Consider the following 22144-nt stretch of genomic DNA (forward strand, 5'->3'; position numbering starts at 1 on the left):
ATAAGATGTGTTGATTTGTGCACATTAGTAAACGTGCATGAGGTCAAACACTGATCTCCACTTCTTCAGGGGACATGATCTGCTCGTGCTCAAGTTGATGGTTTTGATTTGAGCAGATGTTTCTCGTCTCCGTCCCAGAGACCAGCGTCTTCTGTCCCTGCATCAAAACCATTAAAGTCTCCTTCCTTCATCTGAGACATCTGATTCTGAAACGGGTTCTATATGTGACTCGTCTCTTCCTGCAGCTTTGATGTGACTTAATGATAAACATGCTATTTATGGAGAAATCCCCCCCCCCCCTCCCCCCCGCTCCCTGCTCTCATTTACATAATCACCACAATGACATGTTCACCCAAAGCACTAACACGCTACGATCATATATCACAACATTTATCTGCTGGAGGCAAACCTGCTCTGACTCTTATATGTATGTTTAATTTAAATATGTGCGTGTTTGTGTCAGTGCAAGCTGCTTCTGTGTGGGTCTGCTACTTCCTGTTTGGAAATATGCATAATATATCATAATTACTTCAAGGAATCGCTTGGTGTAACACAATGTTACACCAAGCGATCTTTCGAGGGGGGGGGGGGGGGGTACATTTTCACAGATTTACTTCTGGATCTTGATTGATAAAAAGACTGGCACATTTAGGAGCCTGATATTTCTGAGTGTAATTAGTTTTGCAGCTTGATTGAATTTAAAGGAGGTTTGTGCTTCACTCAGGGATTTTCCACTTTCCAATGAAATCCACTTTGGGCTCAAATGCAGATGAAACTCTCAGCTGCTTAAAAAACGCTGTGACCTGACAGAGATATGTTTAGATATGATGGGATGAAGCTTCCTCAGTTAAATACCGACAGTGTTTTATGAACATGAGTCTTTTTCTACAGAATCTGATGCATAACTGAAATATCTGTCCGTCAGACTCTCATCTCTGGATAATATTGACACATACAACCTGATGTATTTTGCTCCATTCAACCAAATCCATTGCAGTTCAATGTGTTTTAAACACGATTGATAAAATGATATAAATGTTCAGAAACCAATGCACACACATTGTAAAACAAGACAGAATAAATAACAAATGTTAAATTATAAAATACTACCAAAAAATGTGATGTATTAAAAACTAGATACAAAATTAAATGATCTAATATATAAAACCAGTGCAAATTTCCAAAATAAATCAAATATAGAAAATATTTCCCTTTAGCTTTATTAGACTGAGTGAGAACATGATGGACACGTGTTTAAATTATTTCAGTAGAAACATCTCAGGTCTGTTATCTCAGATTTTTATGACCGACGAGACGTAGAACTGATTAAGAGCAATAGTGGAATCGAAATAGTGAAGCAGAATGACTAAGCTCCTTAAATATTAAACGTGAGAGAGAGAGGAAGAGGAGAAGAGGAGAAGAGGAGAGGAGGAGGAAGAGGAGAAGAGGAGGTGCACAGTGTGAGGTGATGTTTCAGATTCCACTCGATGAACCGTGGGACCAGGATCCAGCGTCTCGGCTCCAGACTGATGGACTGACTGTATTTCCCGGCTGCTCGGTCAGCAGGTCTCAGAGTCGCAGCCTGACAACGTGGCACAGCGGACTAAGTAATTGGCTGCGCTCGATTCCCAGATTAATGCCCCCCCCCCCCCCCCCTCCTCCTCCGGCCCGTGGCTCTCTAACGCCCCTGTGTTCTCCCAACGCACTTATCAGGTTAACTGAGAAAATGTCAAACTGTGGAGGCTGCTGATATCCAGACTTAGATTCTGAAGGTGTCAGGTGGTATCGGGGTGTGATGTCCAAAAGGAGACAGTGGGGACGAGTGTTGAGAGACAGAACATCCTGTGACTGTCCCGGGTTTCAATTTGCTCCTTCATTAAAACTCTTCTTGTTTCTTTCATTTCTTCTTCTCCCTAACTTTTCAAATATAACCCATCTCATCACTTTCATCATCCTCTCATCGCCTTCTTCATCCCCTGATCACCTTCTACATCCCCTCATCACCTTCATCATCGCCTTCCTCATCCCCTACTTCATCCTGTCATCGTCTTCCTCATCCCCTACTTCATCCTCTCATCACCTTCTTCATCCTCTCATCACCTTCATCATCGCCTTCCTCATCACCTTCTTCATCCCCTCATCACCTTCCTCACCCCCTTCTTCATCCTCTAATTACCTCCCTGATCCTCTCATCACCTTCCATACTCCCTTCTTCATCCTCTCATCACCTTCCTCACCCCCTTCTTCATCCTCTAATTACCTCCCTGATCCTCTCATCACCTTCTTCATCCCCTTCTTCATCCCCTTCTTCATCCTCTCATCACCTTCCTCACCCCCTTCTTCATCCTCTCATCGCCTTCTTCATCCCCTCATCACTGTCTTCATCCCCTTCATCATCCTCTCATCACCTTCTTCATCCTCTCATTACCTTCATCATCGCCTTCCTCATCCCCTTCTTCATCCTCTCATCGCCTTCTTCATCCTATCATCACCTCCCTCACCGCTTCTTCATCCTCTAATTACCTCCCTGATCCTCTCATCACCTTCCTCACTCCCTTCTTCATCCCCTCATCACCGATTTCATCCCCTTCTTCATCCTCTCATCGCCTTCTTCATCCCCTCATCACCTTCATCAAGGCCTTTCTCATCGCCTTCTTCATCCTCTCATCGCCTTCTTCATCCCCTCATCACCTTCTTCATCCCCTCATCACCTTCATCATCGCCTTCCTCATCCCCTACTTCATCCTCTCATCACCTTCTTCATCCCCTTCTTCACCTTTTCATCCCTCATCACCTTCTTCATCCCTCATCATCGCCTTCCTCATCACCTTCTTCATCCCTCATCATCGCCTTCCTCATCCCCTTCTTCATCCTCTCATCGCCATCTTCATCCTATCATCACCTTATTCATCCTCTCATTCCCTTCTTCATCATCTCATCACCTCCTTCATCCTCTCATCACCTTCTTAATCCCCTTCTTCATCCTCTCATTACCTCCCTGATCCTCTGATCACCTTCCTCACCCCCTTCTTCACCTTTTTCATCCCTCATCACCTTCTTCATCCCTCATCATCGCCTTCCTCATCCCCTTATTCATCCCCTCGTTACCTCCCTGATCCTCTGATCACCTTCCTCACCCCCTTCTTCACCTTTTTCATCCCTCATCATCGCCTTCCTCATCCCCTTCTTCATCCTCTCATCGCCATCTTCATCCTATCATCACCTTATTCATCCTCTCATTCCCTTCTTCATCCTCTCATCACCTCCTGCATCCTCTCATCACCTTCTTAATCCCCTTCTTCATCCTCTCATTACCTCCCTGATCCTCTGATCACCTTCCTCACCCCCTTCTTCACCTTTTTCATCCCTCATCACCTCCTTCATCCTCTCATCACCTTCTTAATCCCCTTCTTCATCCTCTCATTACCTCCCTGATCCTCTGATCACCTTCCTCACCCCCTTCTTCACCTTTTTCATCCCTCATCATCGCCTTCCTCATCCCCTTCTTCATCCTCTCATCGCCATCTTCATCCTATCATCACCTTATTCATCCTCTCATTCCCTTCTTCATCCTCTCATCACCTCCTGCATCCTCTCATCACCTTCTTAATCCCCTTCTTCATCCTCTCATTACCTCCCTGATCCTCTGATCACCTTCCTCACCCCCTTCTTCACCTTTTTCATCCCTCATCACCTTCTTCATCCCTCATCATCGCCTTCCTCATCCCCTTATTCATCCCCTCGTTACCTCCCTGATCCTCTGATCAACTTCCTCACCCCCTTCTTCACCTTTTTCATCCCTCATCACCTTCTTCATCCATCATTTCCCTCACTTTTATTATTTTTAACTCTTAATTCCTCTCCCTCATATCTCCTCCTTTGCTCTTTGCTCTCCTCTTCATCATCTTTCCTTTATATATATTGTCCTTTGTTTCTCTCCTCTCCATCTTCTCCCTCATTTCATTTGTCCTCTTCTGATCTTTTTCAATTTCTGATTTGCCTCCTCTGGACTCGTGTCCCTTTCCTCTCTTCATCTCCTCTGCTCGTTTCCTTTCTTCCTCTCCTCTCTTCATCTCCTTTCCTCTTCTCTCTCCCCTGAAGACAAACCGCGCTCCTCTGCACCCCGCCCGGCTGCGCACTGTGTGCGTGTGTGGAGGGAGGGCGGGGAGGGGGAGTGTGTGTGTAGAGAGAGAGAGAGTGGCAGAGAGAGAGAGAGACATCAGAGAGAAAGAGAGAGAGTGAGAGAGAGAGAGAGAAGCTCTGAGCTCAGTACCGAGGACAGTTTCCCTCTCTCGTCTTTCACGCGCTCATCAGAGACGATGCTCTCCGCTGTGCGTGCGGACTCACTCTGAAACTGAAGGTAGGACACGTCTCATACTTCTGCTCTGTCTGTGCACAGTGTGCGTGTGTCTGTCTGTGCACAGTGTGCGTGTGCTGGGTGCGCGTTTGCTGTGCGTACTTGCTGCTGATCCCGTCCGTGCACGACCATGTGGAGCCGCTTTGTGCTGCCAGAAACTAGACAACTGACCGTGTGTGTATGTGTGAGTGTGAGTGTGTGTGTGTGCGTGTGTTAGTGAGAGATCTCTGAATCTTCCTCCAGCTGCGCTCGGTAGAATCCGCCTCATGGTTCCTGCTTCATCCCGCACGCGCCTCCGTGTCCTGTTCCCCCGCAAGTTCTGTTTTGGGGTTTGGCGCGTGAGTGAAATGCAGAGGAGGTTCCCGGGGTTTAGTGAGACGATGCACACGCACACGCACGCGCAAACTCGCTGCATTGAACCTCCTCCTGCCCGGAGCTTTCATCCAAAGTGGCTCCAGTCTAGCGGGCGTTCCTTCTCTGAGGCCGTCAACTGCTCGTCACACGCACACGCACACGCACATGCTGGTTGTTGATATTGTTGCTGGTGTTGTTTCACTGGAGAAAACAACGTCAGGTTGTTGGAGCGATTCTCTGATGACACCAGCATCAAGTCACAGCTCCTGGAAGATGCTCCTGGTTTCCTGTTCAACTTTCGAATTAAAATGTGGAACAATGAAAATATGATATAAAACAAGATGCACCTTCATTGATTCTCTCTAGAAGGAATTCACAGCTGGCACAGCAGCATAAGGAACAAGGTGAAATTTAAAAATAATGGACTGGGGACAAAAAACCCAGGCAGAATCGATTCAATCTTTTTATGGCAGGTTTTTCCATATTTTTTCTAAAACAGCAAATTTGTGTTGATTTATTTGGAGGCTGAAGTCAGTTGCAGTGTTTGCTCGTAGCCAAAAGGCTGGAGTCTGATCTGTCAGACACTATTTGAAGTAGTCTATATAGCAGGATATTTGAGGAAAATGTTCTCAGTTTTGAAATATTTCCATATCATAGGCTACCCTCCAAGGCTTTTATTGTGAAAGGCCTGCCTTTCGTTTTCCAGTAGGCTCTCTTTGTGTCCAGCTTGATGCAGCAGAGTGTCCCAGCAGAGCAGAGGCTTCTGGTCTGGTCTGATTTAATGTGTGTGTGTGGATCTGTGTGTATTTGTGTGTCTCAGGTCATTTAGCTTCATCACCTCCTCCTCATCCTCACCAGACTCCTGCTTATTAGGGGACTTGAGGACGCAGAGTTGTCTGTCATCGATGTTGTGTAACAATGCAGCTGTTTAAACGACAGATGCAGTTTCCAGAAATGCAGAATAATAAACACTTTAATGTGTTTTTGTGATTTCTGGAATAAGGTCAGTTTTGCAACATATAGACAGAGATGCTGTTTTAATTTACAGATGTAAGATCTATGTCCATATGATCATCTCAGATATGTTGTTTTCAGAGAAACAGGCTCAGCTCCTGTTTATAAATGTTGTGTATAGTTTTAATCAGGAGCTGATTGTAATTCAGGCTGCAGGAAACAGGCTGGAGAGGAAGAGGAGAGATGGGGATCCTCCTCCTCGTCCTCATCTTATATGCACTGGAGCTGCAGTGGGGCTTCCCTGGGCTTTTCCTCCCTCTCTCTCTCTCTCTCTCCCTCTCTCTCTCTCTCTCTCTCTCTCTCTCTCTTTCTTTCTCTCTCTCTCTGTCTCTCTCTCTCTCTCTCTCCCTCCCCCTCGCCATCGCTGCAGTTTTTCTGGGACTACCCTTGTGTTCCCTGCACCAGCCGTCAGCCCAGCCCTTTCTCCATCCATCTCTATGTCTAATACGCTATGCACCCCTCCTCCTCCTCCTCCTCCTTCTCCTCCTCCTCCTCCAAACCTCCATCCATCTCTGAGGGAAAAGGGCTAAAGGACTCAGATTCAGCTGCAGAAACAGCAGAGATCCTCCACGTTCAGAAACACCACAGGGTTGTAAATGTCCCAAAGTGCGATAAGGAGACACCAGAGTTCTCCCTGAGGAAATGTTTGAGGAACAATTAGAGTCGTGTTTCATTATCTCCTCCAGCTCGGCTCGGGGTGAACAGTGTGTTCTTGTTTGAACAACAAGACTTTTGATTCCACCAACACTTCCAGCTTCTTCTTCTCGGGATCCAAATGCTGCTTCCCTGTTTCTTTCTATGCTGGCTGATGGATTATTCATTAACGCCCCTCCTTCCTCTCTCTGCCTCTCCTCTTCCTCTGCTCTTCCTCTGCTCCATTATCTTCCAGCTCTCTTTGACTGTCTTGTGCTTCCTCCCCTCCTCTCCTCCTCCCTGCTCCCTCAGCATCTCCTCCCATCCTCCTGTCCTCTATATTTATCTTACTTTCCCCATGCTTCATCACATTTCACAACTGTCAGGCATTTAGCTGATTCCCTTACACACTCACACACACACAGGTCCTTTATTTACTCAATGACTGCTCTTCCATCTCCACCCCTAAAGACCCACACTCAGACATTTACAAATCACACCTGGGGAAAAGCTCTGAGGATTGTTACAGATTAATATACTTGAGGTGTTAGCAAAGACAACATGACCAGCAACACTAGTGATTTCATCTTTGACATCTTGGTCGTGGTCAGTTCACCTTCATTTAATAAAACCTGGAGCAGCGTCAGAAAACTTCTCTGTGAAAATAAACAAAACTCAGCACTTTTCAGAAAGATTTGTGAGTGTGCAAGAATCCAGACGACACAAAAAAAACACAACAAGCAGAAACCAGAGTGATAAAACATTTACCTCCTTAACTCATTCCCCCTCAGTCTCTCTGTCTGCCGTGGTCTCAACTCCTCATTATCCATTTTCCCCGGGACTCTGAGCTCCTCCTCGTTCCCTCCTGCTTCCTCTGTCTGATTGCTCTCCAGGGAACCATCCAGGGCTGTTCCCTTACCTCCAGCCTCTCATCCACAGCCTCTTTTCACAGTTTGTAATTACACAAATGACCTGGGTGATTGGTGCAGGGTGACACGGCATGTGTCTGTGTGGAGGCTGGTACGAAGCCTCGTACACTTTGAGACAGAGGCATTGATTTTTCTCCGGCGGGGGGGCCCGGCACACGTTAATGTTGCAGAGAAGACGTCTGGAGCTTTGTCACCTTGTTGATTTAACTGTTAATTTGAAAACGTGGGAGTGCTGTAGTGAGACCCGTCGCTCCGTCAAGTTCTGCTGAGATTGTATCGGTGTTATGTGAGTTTGTCGAGCGGCGAGGAAGCAAACACACGAGCAAATAAATGAGCAAACGGGCTGATTCCCTCCAATCCCCACACCCCCGGCTCCTCCACGGACTAGAAATACAGATTAAGTTCAGGACAGACGGGTCAACACAAAGAGCCCCAGAGAGAAAATACCTGAGATCAGACCTGACATTACAGGAAGCAGCACATTGCCAGAGGGATTAAAATACACACGAGAGGAAATCCAGCTCCTCATATGCAGCTGTTGATGCCGATAGTCGAACAACATACAAGACGAACCAGAACGTGTCAAGTGTAAATAAGCAAAGTGAAATAAAGCTGCAGCACGTGTTTGTCGTCACGATACAGAAATTCATTCTGATATGATGCATCTGCCATTTTAAAGTCTCCCCAGTTCCCTGCTTTCACTGAACACAGGGTTCATGTCATTCTGTCGTTATCGCTGCTCCACCAAAGATCTTCAAGCTAAACCATTAGATCTTTATTAGAAAGAGTCATTTTATCTACTCGTTTTTTACTACTCGAACATAAAGGCCAGCAACACAGATACAACTAATAAACAATGGGTCAGATTTAGTGAGGGGCCCCCGTATCAAATTCTGCTTGGGAGACCCTATAAATGCTGGGGCCGGCCCTGCTGCAGGTCTTTTGTTCTGGAGCTGAATTTTAACACGAAATCACAAAGTCAGAGACAGTTAGAGAGACTGTGTGTGTGTGTGTGTGTGTGTGTAAGAAGAACTCAACTGCTGCAGTGGCCTCCTGCTGAGAGGCAACTCTAACTCTTATTATCAGATGTGTTTGAAACTTTGTGTTGCAGAAGCAGCGACAAAAACACACACACACAAACACACACACACACACACACACACACACACACACACACACACACACACACACACACACACACACTCAGCTAGCCAAAGGAACAATGGATTTTATGAGTTGCTGTCTTGATAACTTGCAGCAGTGATGCATTATGGGTTGAAGTGTGTCAGGTCTCTGGATGAACTTAACCTCACATCTGCCCTCTTACATAATTGGAGGAGCTGTGGCCTGTTTGTGTCGTTGTTCGATTCCTCTCACTGCTGCTTCCACTGAACGAACGCCCCCCCACCCCCCTTTAAAGCGTCTATCTCTCTCTCTGCGCTCACCTTTACACTTAACCTCGCTCGTCCTCTCTCTCCCTGCGGCTGCTCCTGTCTGTTTCTGCTCATTTACATTGAATTCATTTGTTGCCCTCTCGCTCGCCCTTTCCGCCACTTTTCACTTATACATGAGTAAACTCACATACACACTCACTGCCTCTCTCGCCCGCCCCTGCAGCCTCATTAGTCTGAACATGGATTGTAATAATGAATCATATCATTAACTCCGACATGAGGTTACACAAAAACGACCCAAATCTATTTCTGTGTGATTTTGTGTAGAGTAGAGCATGAGTCAAGATGGAAGCCATTTAATAAGATCTGAATAAAGATGCAGATCCAGGATTTGCAGCAGTGACGCCACCTGCAGGTATGTGCAGGATCTGACTGTCTGCATGGATGGTAACAACTTTACGCATGATAGCACGCTGCAGACACAAAACAAGATAGAGATTTATTATTTGATCATGAGAAGTTTGTTATGAAACCAGGTTCAGATCTGGACGAGGAGGAATCACTTCCTTAACATCGTGAGATTCAATGTGACACGAAGAAGTTCTTCATGGATCTTGACGTGTGATGAGTTGTTTTTCCAGATGTTTTGTTCCAGATATAAAATCTTTACGACTCTTCTTTTCTACCATCCCTCCATCACAGCATCACTTCTGCTTCTCTGACTTTCTTCAGTCTCAGTAAACCACCTCCTCTCATTCATCATTATTTCATCTGTTTCCTGTTCTCTCTCCTCCGACCACTCTGCAATCCACAGAATGACTCGTTTCTCCTCTTTCACCATTAACAACTCGTTTGTCATCATCTTCCTCTCCCACTTCTCCTCTTTTATCCTTCCTGCGTCCATCACCTCCTCCTTTCATTTTCTCTTCTTCACTCCTCCTTTTCCATCCTTCATCATCTCATTCCTTCATCGGCTCACTGTCGGCCATTTTCCACAGTTTTCCCTCCTTTCTTCATCCTCCATCATCCCTATTCTCGTCTTCCTCCGTGTTCTTCTTTGCATTCTCTTCCTCCTCCATCCTTTGTTCCCTCTTCTTCTTACTGCTCTTTTCTTTCCTTTAGGGTCTCTATTTCAGTTTTACCTTTTGTCTTGCTCGTCCTCTATCATCCTTTATTTTCTTACTGTCACTACTTTCTCCTCCTCTGCCCTCTGCTCTTCTAACTGTTCTTTTTTCCTCCCATCATGTTCTCCACTCCGGCCTCTGAAACTCTGTCACTTGACTCCTCGGCCTGTCGGTGTGAGTCCGAGGTGTCAGCTGGCGAGCTCTTGTGTGAGCTGGATCCTCTCTGATTGACCCGGAGGTTTTGGAGAGCTGTGCGTTTTGCCTCTCGGAGACGTTCTGGTGTTAGTTTAACGGCACTGGGAGATGAAGGTGCCCACTCACTGACCGCAGCCTGTTTGACTCCTCGTGTTCTTCATCTTCACTTCTGAGACAGAAGTTTGAAGTTTGAATTTCCTTTGCACTGAATCTTATCCCATCTGGGAAAATGACTGTGGATATTTAAAATCTGAAGTGAGAAATGTTGAGCAGGAGGATTTGAGGCGTGTTATCGGCTCCATCCGACACGGACACAGTTGCTCTTGGAGCTTGATGCTGAGGTCGGCTCGCTGCTGCCGATGAACAGATGTCGCTGCTCTGCGTCAAATTGCTTCTTTCCTCCCACTTTATATTTCTGGATTGAATAAGTGTGTTCCCACTGACAGATGGAGATCTGCAGCGGGTGGTGACCAGTCAGAATCTGCGTTTCAGTTCAGAGGCTGCGTTTACAGACAGACTGGGTCACAGCAGTGGAACTAGACTTTCAGTTCGAAGGCTCCTGCTCATTCAGCCGACACACAGGAGGATCCTTCTCGGCCCAACGTATCCCAGGATTCATTGCGCTGTGGTGACAAACTGTTTTTCAAATGCTCGAGTGTCATGCTTCAACTCAACGGAACAGCCAATGTTCTAAAGGGAATTAACACTTTATAATTCAAGAAGGGTCCAAGTCAGATAGAACATACTAAGGTCTTTCTGGGCTCAGGCACAAATTTCTGAATTTGAAGAACCCACGAGCAAAGAGGCTTCGAACCATCAACACAAAATACACGCTGCAGAGATCCAAGCTGCAGGTTGGCCACAGCTTAAAATCAGTTTAAAGAAACCATTTGATGCTGAGGAGATAATGCAGTTAGCATTTTCTTCGTCTCTGTCCTTTGCTCTTCCACTCCCTGCCTCCACCTGTCAGCCCCCCCCCCCCCCCCCCCACTCTACAGCGGCGTGTGATTGACAGTAAATGTGTCCTCTCATGCCTGTCCTCTCTCTCCCCGGGGACGGAGAGCAGGAGAAAGAGAGTTATTAGTGGTTAGTGATGTCATATGGCTCCATGCAGCATCAGTGTAACATTACAGAAGAGACTGATGTTCATTCTGCAGCTGTGATCATCAGGTGAGACTGTGGCTTCTGTTTGCACATCTGGAATCAGGCCTGTAATCATGACCAAGGATATAAGATTTAATTTACGCTCCAGCTCAGCGTTGTGTTATATATTTCACCATATATCTTTGTGACTGTTTTTAGGGATGTGTTGACTGTGTGCTCTTTTTGGATTTGCATTTCAAATACATTTATTCATAGTTATTTATATTAAAGTGTGAGGAGTAGCAGCAGGTCCTCTGAGCCGAACCAATCAGTGGAGGACGAGTCCACGAGCCTGACGAGGTCCCGTGAGGACGAGGCCGAAGCTGTGGAGGAGCCTGAGACGTGCAGCCTCAGAATACAGATGCAGGATGCAGCAGCCGCGTGTCATCATGGATTCAAGCTGTTGTTAGAGAGAAACTTTCAGTCTTCAGAGTGAGGGAGCGTCTCTTCAGTTTTTAAATGTCTCAGATCGTGTCCTATGGCTTTATACAGAGTGAGTGAGTTTCAGGATTTAACTGTGGCACAGAGAAATGTCCTCTATCGTACAAACATGTTCCATTTTGAGTCTGACTCGTCTGCAGCAAGACACCGAACCTCAAATAGAAAAAACTGCTGTATATTTATATCGTATGAATAAGTGAATGTGACTTGTGGTGTGAAATCCTCTCAGTGGTTGATAAGACTCAAAAATCTCAATGTACAAACAGTTTATTCTCACATGCACCAGCGGACATGATACACCCACGTACTGTCATTGGTCTGAGTCCAGGAACTGTGTCGCCAGCTGTCCTCCCATTGGCTGTTGTCCTGATGTAGGAGGTGTGTGTCCGTGTGTGTATGTCCCTGTGTGTGTGTGTGTGTGTGTTTGTGTGTGTTTCTCTCTTACTTTCAGTCACTCTCTCTCTCAGTCTCGCCCACTCCCCTTCATCCTGAGGCCGGAGCTCAGACTCGACTGAATGAAGGCGGCAGCAGATTAAACCCGGTGCGTCATCGCTGCTACACAAAACACATTCAGACCCACAACAAGAGAAAAGACACAACGATACTGTGTAAAAGACCGAACGCAGTGAGAGTATTTTAAATCTCTCAGGATCTTTGTGATGATTTGTTTGGTGAATGTTTCGCTTTGAAGGCAAAGTTATAGATTCATATAATATTATATATATATATATATATATATATAATATTATATATACAATGAAGTTAGACGACCATAGGACTTGACATTTGTGTGGGATCTTTATAATGTTAAAGAATGTGTGGACGTATGTGGGCGGTGACATAATTTGAAATGGATCCATTTCAAAGTGTGTGTGTGGTTGTGCATGTGTTTGTGTGTGTGTGTGTGTGTGTGTGTGTGTGTGTGTGTGTGTTTGTTTACCTGGTAACAGCAGGATCTTGGTTATTCCACAGTCTGATATTTTCTTCGCCCTCAGCAGCAGCAGCAGCTTCATCATTTAACTTTAATTAATTGAAATTCACACCCTGGCTCCTGCAGGATGCTGCAAATTGATGTTTCAGACTCTTTAACAAGCTGGCCTGATGCTGGGAACAGTCATTGCTCCTAAACAAACTGGAGCCTAGAGAAAATCTATTAAATTTGAAAATAAATACAGCCCCTGATAGATAATATGAGACTGTGGCTGGTGTGTCTCACTGTCCCCCTGCAGCCTCACAGCAGGACCGAGCTGATCCGACCCTCCTCACAGGATCAAGCTTATGTTCCCGAGCAACATCCACAATGTAAGGATGAAAAATGTGTTAAAACTAACTTAGTGATTTCGGTTGCCAGTTTGAATCCCAGCTCTGCCAAGGCCTCTCTCTCTGTGGAGTTCTGTTCTCCCGTGTTGCCTCCTTAACCCGAGCAGATTGGGGTCCGGTTCATCGGAGCCTCTGAGTTCACTGTGAGTGTAAATTATTAATAGTATAAACTCCTTCAAAATAAATTGTAATATATCTGATTATTTCTGTCTCGTCACCTGGTAATTACACCACAGTAACCAACAGTATTTAATACATTTTCAGTAATTAAATACACAGATGTTCATCTATATATACTACATATATATACTCTAGGAGCCCAATAAGTATTCTATTAATTATCCTCTACTCACTGTAACGCTTCACTGAAAGCTCATTATCATGCTGCTCCACGAGGGTTGCAGGCTCTGATTCTGCTGCTGGACAGGGAGTGGAGTTTCCATCATGCCTTTCTAAGAGGCTTATAAACCATCATGAAAACGCTCGGCTCACTGGGAATAGCCTCCATTAAACAGCCCGGAAGACTTTGGTGTGTGTACGAGTTTAAATGGGAAATTTACGCTGCTGTATCCTGTTGTGTGGATACGCTGAAATGTGCGTGTGTGTGTGTGTGTGTGGCCATATGGTCGTCAGTGCAGCTCTTTGTGTGTTAGATAAGATTCAGTATAATCTCATGTGACCTCAGACCTCTGCAATTTTCCCTTTAAGTCAGTGGTCACCAACCTTTTCGAGCCCAAGATCACTTTTTAATTCCAAATATCTTCTGATATCTTCTAACCCACTAAGGAGGGTCATATTCATTATTTTTTGCAATGTCTGTCAAAAGCTGAATTTACAAGAAATAAATATACACAAAGAGCAGTTGTGCAACTTTTTCTATTAAATGCACAATATTCTAATTAATATCAAATCATATTTCCAATTCAAAATATGTAGCTTCTCGGTTCCACAACATGTTCTGCAGAGGAACGTTACATATCTTCTTTGATTTGAATATGGCCACAAATATGATTTTACTTCCTAGTATGAAAGAAGTCCCTTGTACTCAAATAAAAACCAGTACTACCCAGTATGAAGCCGTGCATCTTCCGAGCCTGCAGGTATTTCACAAACAGTAGCAGACAAACAGCACGTGTGAAAAACAAACATCCGACGCACAACTGATCTGCGGTGCGACGACATTTTCCTGCGGGTAAAGTAGAAATATGAATCCAGTACTTCTACTGTTACTCGAGTTCATTTTACTCATTTATTTGTACTTCTACCGAAGTAGAATGTTTGAGTTTTTCCTCCGCCACAGATTTTATGCTGTAAAAGGTGGAAATGCCAAAATGTATTTTAAAACCTGAAACTATTCAAACAACCTGTCTTTCAGCTGACCTCATTATCGTGTCTGAGAGGCCGTAATAACAGCTCAATGTGTTTCAGTGAGAAAATTAAAATGCAAACCAAGCTGTTGTTTATGCTGCAGATCTCCACAGGGCACGTTTAAGTTCAGCTCAACGTTCGCTCCAGAAAGTGAAAAGAAGTGTGACCTGAGGGGGGGTAGGACTTTTATACTGCAGTCATTCTTTATCCTAAGTCATACTGTGCAGTGAATAATTCATAGAGTATTTACTCTGAGTCCTGAATGAGATTTGTAGCGTATCATATTTTGCCTGTAGGCCGTTCTTCTCTTCGTCTGTTTTCCTGCTCGGGTCAGAGCAGAGGTCGTGACCCTCGGGGCCGCTGGTCACTGTTAAACCAGGATAACACAGGCTCTGGTTACTGCTGTTAATATTCAGTATGGCTGCTCAGCTCCGTGGTCGCACACACACACACACACACACACACACACACACACACACACACACACACACACACACACACACACACACACACACACACACACACATACACAAACACACACAGATATACACACACACACACACACACACAGACACACACACACACACACACACACACACACAGACAAGAACATGATGAGACATTAGGATTTGTTGATGGCGTTCTTTCCAACCTGCAGATGGTGAATCTGATTCTTATTAATGATTTAAAAGTAAAACCGGGGCCCCCCCTCCGTGTGGCAGCGTGAGCGGGTGTTTTGTTCTGTGCCTTGTGTTGTGTCGGGGGTTCGATGCTCTTATCTTGTCGCCTGCCTGCACCAGTGTCTGTCTGCTCTTCCTGATAACACTTTGTTCTGCAGCCACAGCGTGTTGGAGTGACCTCTGTTAGCAGCACATCCATATCGGCTGCAGACGCCGTTTTCAATGAACTCGCTGTCAGAACAACATTTCATCAAGTGATTCATGAATCAGGAGGAAATGTTAAACATGAGCTGGTTTGATTCTGTCGAGTATGAGGAGTTTGGGGGAAATAAGGTTTGTATTTTCTGATTTAGGAGTAAATGATTTGATGTTTGGTGATTGAATGGACCAGCAGCTGCTCTGATGGATTCTAAACATTGAGCTCAGGCTGGATCTGCTCCCTGTGGCCGAAAGCTCAATTTCACAAAGTCAGCGTTTGGCGGATTAGGATCCGAATCTGTCTTTAATTGAGCATCGGGAGAAGAGAGAAGAGAAGAGAAGAGAAGAGAAGAGAAGAGAAGAGAAGAGAAGAGAAGAGAAAAGAAGAGAAGAGAAGAGAGCAGCTCGTACAGGGACGAGAGGACGAGGCTGGTCAGTGTAATCACATCAGGAGGCTCTGAGATGAGCTGCAGCCCTGGAGACACGACGAGGAGCTGGAGACAGACTGGGTCTCACTGCCCTTAACACACGGCCCCCTGCTGTGTCGCTTCAAAGGACCAAAGCTTCAGCTGATTTAGTTTTAGTTCATTTAAGCGGAATATTAAAACAAAACAATATTTACTTTGTAATATAATCGTTAATTTTCAGAGATTTCCACTTGACTATAGCACCTAATGATTACAGCAGTTTCACCAGATATAGATGTGCAGCCCTGAGCCGTGTGACACGAGAGATCAACGTCTGAATGAGCTCAGGGCTGAGAGCAGGTCAGGTTGAAGCTTGTAAAAGTCCTTTCCCTCCTTACCTTGTATAATAAGGATCAAAGTTTAGTTTCTGGAAGTGAAAACACTGCGATGTCTCACTCTGTGGGATTTGGTGAAACTGCAGAAACTCATGTTCAGCATCTTCACAGAGGGACAATTCCTCTTTCCCAAACTTTCTTTGACACGTGCTGACGTCCACAGAACCATCGTGGTTATTTTAAATGGCGGTTGAGACGCTCATTTCATTTCACACCCTGAGCCGTGCTGGTGTCGGGGGGGAGCTTGATGGAGCGTTCAGGTGTAGATGACTCGGAAAGTTTCCCCTGCTCCCCCCTGCTGTGTCACTCTTCTTTAGCTCTTTTCTTCAGTCGCACACACTTTACTCGCCCTTCGCTGGGAAATCTAAAATAAACTGAAACGGGGTGAAAGCAGTAACTGTTGTTTTGTCACTTGGTTCCCACTGTTCTTATGAGGCTGTGGGTTTTTCACCCCCTCAGTGTGATACCGTCTTCCTCCAGTCGCTCTGGGTGGGATGAGGGGTGGACGGGGGGGGACGGGGGGGGGGGCTGAGGCAGAGTTGTTTACCAGGTTTGTTTTAAACCTGGCTAGCAGGATTATTTTCATGTGCTTATATTCAAATTGATTTGTTCAGCAGGAAGTAAAATAATAACGCAATGCGATATCACAGTACTGTCTGAATTTATGATTTAATGGTTTAAAATTTTATACTGTAACGTTATTAAAACTGATGAAATTGTTCCTGAGCTTCCTGCATTGAGCTGCTGCTGTTTATTAATAAAGAAAGTGATGAGGAGAGAAGTGGATGTAGAGCAGTTCAATCAGTGCTACTCACCTGGACTCATGTTGATAGATAGATAGATAGATAGATAGATAGATAGATAGATAGATAGATAGATAGATAGATAGATAGATAGATAGATAGATAGATAGATAGATAGATGGATACTTTATTAATCCCGTGGGAAATTCAGATCATACAGTAGCTTGTACACTTAACACATCACTGACATACATACATAAATCACATAAATCACATAAATCCCATACAGAGAACATATTTAAAGATACAGGAATTGAATGGAATGATGTGAGTGTGTCAGTGTCCAGTAGGAAAGTGTTCTTGTGCTGCTGGAGTGGATAGTACAATAAAATATATCTATAAAAAAACCACAGAAAAATGTATATATATATAGATATAGATATAGATATATAAATATATAATAATATGTAGTGATCTGAAGACTCTTATGAGAAACACTACAAGACGGATTATTTACTAGAGTAAAGAATCAACTGTATCTAATTAAAAGTCCCAGAAAGATACGTTTTTATTGAAAGGAAGTAAATTCTGCTTGATTCAGGTTGATCATGTTAATAAATGGTAAATGTTCTCATGCTCTATTGTTCAGAAAACTCTTTAAAGCTGTCGGACTACTGATCAGATGTTTCAGGAGTTTTTGTTTTTAACTTTGCAGAACTTTTACATTCACACAAAACACATTATGGAAAGAGACACTTACTTCAGGACACAGTTTATTTTTTAAAGTTGCTAATGTCTCACATGAAACCAGCAGAATTCAGGATGTTAAAAAGTGATTTCATGAAAGTGAAATTTTTTATCAAAGTTCCGAACCAGCGGTAACAACACAGAAGTCAGGACCAGTGATGTAAACTGATGATGTGGTTTTGTCTCAGTGAGGATCTGAGCTTCAGTCAGCAGCAGATTCCTCTAACAGCAGAAACACATAACAGCACAAGATAAGAGCAGTGAGATGCTCACTTGGCTTTAACAGGCGACCCTTATTCAACAGAACGTCTGACCTTATCTCTCCAGCAACTTTAATAGAGCTGGAAACATACTTTTCATTTTGGGCCTCACAGGTGGACCACAGAAACCTTTCAGTGCTCAGGCGACAGAACCTGCAGCGGGAAATGAGGGCGTCCATCAGCCGCCATTCAAAGGTCACGACCAGACGCCATTAACGGTTCTGTGGGAAATGAAAATCCAGATGTTTCTTCACCTTTAACCCTGTTTCTCTCTTTGCTTCTTGAAACTGATGCTCTTCTTCATTTCTACATCTGGCCGTCTGGCTCAGGGTTTAGCCTCTGTGTGTGTGTGTGTGTTTGCTCTTGTACCGCTGTCTATGTGAGGACCAGTTTGAGTCTATCACCTACAGAGTGAGGACATTTTGTCTGGTCCCCACTTTGTCACACCTTTAATGGACTGTTCAGGGGTTGAGACGCCGTCAGTCAGAGGGCGAGGGAGATACAGAGAGACAGATGAGACTAAGACGAAGGCTAAGGAGGAATGTCAAAGTCATTTTAACTGAAACAAATAAAAACTCCAAACTCATCAACTCTGCTAAAGCTCAAAGTTAAAGAGAAGGAGAAGTTTGTGAACGCTGCTGGTTCCGTTTCAGTCTGGATGAACAGAAACTTGGATGTTGGATCACGCAGATGCTCAGCTTTTTGTTGATTGGTTCTTTTCAGTCACAACCTTTGCTGATTGGTCAGGCTCCGGTCACATGACCTCCTTCCTGAAGAAAACACACCAGCATCAGCCTCGGCTCCCAGTGATGAACCCAACAAGAAGAATCTAGAAAGTGTCTTAACAGCTGCTCAGTTAAACTCTGTATTTTACAATGAGGCAACATGTGGAGGAGCTGGGATGTTATTCCAGAGACCAGTTCACATGTGCGGGTCCGAGTGGTCACTGGTTCGGAGCCCGGTCTCACATATGCAAATATTTGAGATGCAAACCGTCGCTGTGGATCAAAGTGTTCCTCTGGTTCTCTGGTGATTCACAGGGAAGAGATTCATGCATGTGTGTGTGTGGATCTGACTAAGTGCTGCTTCTTCATGTGTGTTTGTGCCCCTCTCTCTCTCTCTCTCTCTCTCTCTCTCTCTCACTTGTTTTCTCTGTCACTCGTTCACTCCGTGGTCCCTCGTTCCCTTTCAGCCGGTCACGCACAACTCTAAAGGCTTTGTTTCAGAGTGCTGCTGCAGCCTGACACTGAATGGCACTCTGAGTCTCTCACTCTCTCAGCACACACACACACACACACACAGACACACACACACATATTGCCTTTGAAGAAGTCAATCTAATGCCGTGTTGGTGCAGAAACATAATCCAGATGTTGATCCACTTGGGTTTTCTGCTTTATTGTCATTGTGGATTTTCAAATAAAGACAGAAAGCTTCCATTGATCATTTTTTATCTCCTGTTCAGATGCATCAATCATCAGAAATGAAATCTGAGTTCTCTTTAACTCGATTGCTGTTTTCATGTTTAACGTCCAGCAGACGGATTCCTCAGCCCCCCCCCCCCCCCCGATGATAACAACAACCCTCTGTGTGGTTTCTATGAATAAATAAGCTGAGCTCAGTTTGTTGCAAACAAATCAGAGTCTGATACACAACCACAACCACTTGTGTACTAACACTGCACAAGGTTATCTCCATCTCCTGAGTGTGTGAGTCTGCTCATGGACTGGAAACTGCCCACTCTGACAAGGTTACACACACGGTGACGTTATCAGTAACGTGACGCACAAACGAGAGAAAGGAAACCGATTGTGTAAATATTCACACTTCTTTGGAGCACTCAGCTCGATGTCGTCCACACCTCGATCCTCGTCGGCTGCTACGCGTTGAAGGTTTTCACAGAAACGCAGCGTCATCATTTGCAGAAGTTTTGCAGAAACTTTTCAGAAGACGACAGTTTGTGGTGTGTGTGTGTGTGTGTGTGTGTGGCAGCAGGTATACCGTTGACACTCTGTGGATGAAGTGTGATGGAGGACGTCTCCTGCTCTTAGCTGCAGCTTCATGACTGACAGCCGTGGGAGCAGAGACTCAGCCGCAGATTATTGGAGCTTTTGTTTTTATAACTTTATTTACTGACATCTCCCTAGAGACACAGACTCGGCATAAAAAAGCTCTTTCCCTGTGTGGGTCTGTCATGTGGATCCTCAGCCCACTGACCTTTTCAACTGCTGGGGATGAAGCTGCAGATACAGATGAGGCACAGTCGTCCATAAAGGTTTCAAACATTCAGGTAAATGTAGATGATGCATTTGAGACCAGGTCAGATTTCCTGTTGCAGTCGTTAAACAGCCCACGTTCATTTGACTGGTATTAAAGTCATTTAACATACTCAGCGATACATGTGTGATACATAATTCATGTAATAACTGTACAGGCGTTTATGAACAATGCTGGTGTTTGTTCATCCTCACAGCAGATGTTCAGTTCACTTTGCATCTTGGTGCATTAACAGGAGCTCTACAGAGAAATGTCTATATGTGAATTATGACAGATTCTGAATTTAGCTCCACAGTTATGTCCCACAACAACCTGCTAATGGCTTTAATGTTTACTGAGTCATCCTGCTCTTTGTTTCTGCCTCATGCTTTATCATTCAGAATCTGGTGAAAATCCACTGAGTACAGAAGCTCTATGTGACTGCTTGTGTAAATGGATTAATGCTGTAAATACTGTAAATATTGACCATTTACCATATTCAGATCTAGATCAGTGTGTGGATACCGGGCCTGAGGCCGTCGGGCGGATTCATTATGAAACAATATCCAGGTTGAGGTTCTATTACAATCTACTTTATGTTTTACTTTAGGTTCTGCTGATTCTCTGTCCAGCTGCTCTCTAATCCAGATTTCAGATTCACAGAGATTCAGTTTTCTGATTCTATTCCCTGTGTCAGCAACAGCTCCTCATCAGGCAGTATGAAATAAATGAGCACTTTTTTAAACTGTGAATCATGCACAGCTCCCAGAATAAGAATATGCGTCAGAGCTGGAAATGAGGATAATGGATCCTTTCAGACGACCAGTTACTGTTACATGTTTTATTATCTGCATGTGGAATGAAAACATAGTTCAGTGAGTGTCTCCACAGGCTGATACTACGTCACATGTGGAGTAACATCTCTCACATGTGGAGTAACATCCGTCACATGTGGAGTAACATCCGTCACATGTGGAGTAACATACGTCACATGTGGAGTAACATCCGTCACATGTGGAGTAACATCTCTCACATGTGGAGTAACATCTCTCACATGTGGAGTAACATCCGTCACATGTGGAGTAACATACGTCACATGTGGAGTAACATCCGTCACATGTGGAGTAACATCCGATACATGTTGAGTAACAGCTGTCACATGTGGAGTAACATCCGTCACATGTGGAGTAACATCCGTCACATGTGGAGTAACATCCGTCACAAGTGGAGTAACATACGTCACATGTGGAGTAACATCCGTCACATCTGGAGTAACACCCATCACATGTTGAGTAACATCTCTCACATGTGGAGTAACATCCATCACATGTGGAGTAACATCACATACATGTGGAGTAACATCTCTCACATGTGGAGTAACATCCGTCACGTATGGAGTAACATCCGTCACATGTGGAGTAACATCTCTCACATGTGGAGTAACATCCATCACATGTGGAGTAACATCTCATACATGTGGAGTAACATCTCTCACATGTGGAGTAACAAACGTCACATGTGGAGTAACATCCGTCACATGTGGAGTAACATCCGTCACAAGTGGAGTAACATCCGTCACAAGTGGAGTAACATACGTCACATGTGGAGTAACATCCGTCACAAGTGGAGTAACATACGTCACAAGTGGAGTAACATCTCTCACATGTGGAGTAACATCTCTCACATGTGGAGTAACATCCGTCACATGTGGAGTAACATACGTCACAAGTGGAGTAACATCCGTCACAAGTGGAGTAACATCTCTCACATGTGGAGTAACATCTCTCACATGTGGAGTAACATCCGTCACATGTGGAGTAACATACGTCACATGTGGAGTAACATCCGTCACATGTGGAGTAACATCCGATACATGTTGAGTAACAGCTGTCACATGTGGAGTAACATACGTCACATGTGGAGTAACATCCGTCACATGTGGAGTAACATCCGTCACATGTGGAGTAACATCCGTCACAAGTGGAGTAACATACGTCACATGTGGAGTAACATCCGTCACATCTGGAGTAACACCCATCACATGTTGAGTAACATCTCTCACATGTGGAGTAACATCCATCACATGTGGAGTAACATCACATACATGTGGAGTAACATCTCTCACATGTGGAGTAACATCCGTCACGTATGGAGTAACATCCGTCACATGTGGAGTAACATCTCTC

General features: G+C 44.6%; 1 protein-coding gene across 2 annotated transcripts in view; it reads left to right on the plus strand.

The window, feature by feature from the left end:
- The first annotated feature begins 4279 nt into the window (after window positions 1-4279).
- Window positions 4280-22144, plus strand: part of slc8a2b (solute carrier family 8 member 2b) — a 99046-nt gene continuing 81181 nt past the window's right edge. Inside the window, exon 1 of one of the 2 annotated variants that reach the window (XM_062386559.1) lies at window positions 4280-4360. The gene's annotated coding sequence lies outside the window, so the exon portion shown is untranslated. The remainder of the gene's footprint in view (window positions 4361-22144) is intronic. The other variant, XM_062386558.1, reaches the window with a different exon arrangement.

The sequence above is a fragment of the Platichthys flesus genome, chromosome 4 (genome assembly GCF_949316205.1).
Source record: "Platichthys flesus chromosome 4, fPlaFle2.1, whole genome shotgun sequence".
NCBI classification, from domain to species: Eukaryota; Metazoa; Chordata; class Actinopteri; order Pleuronectiformes; family Pleuronectidae; genus Platichthys; species Platichthys flesus.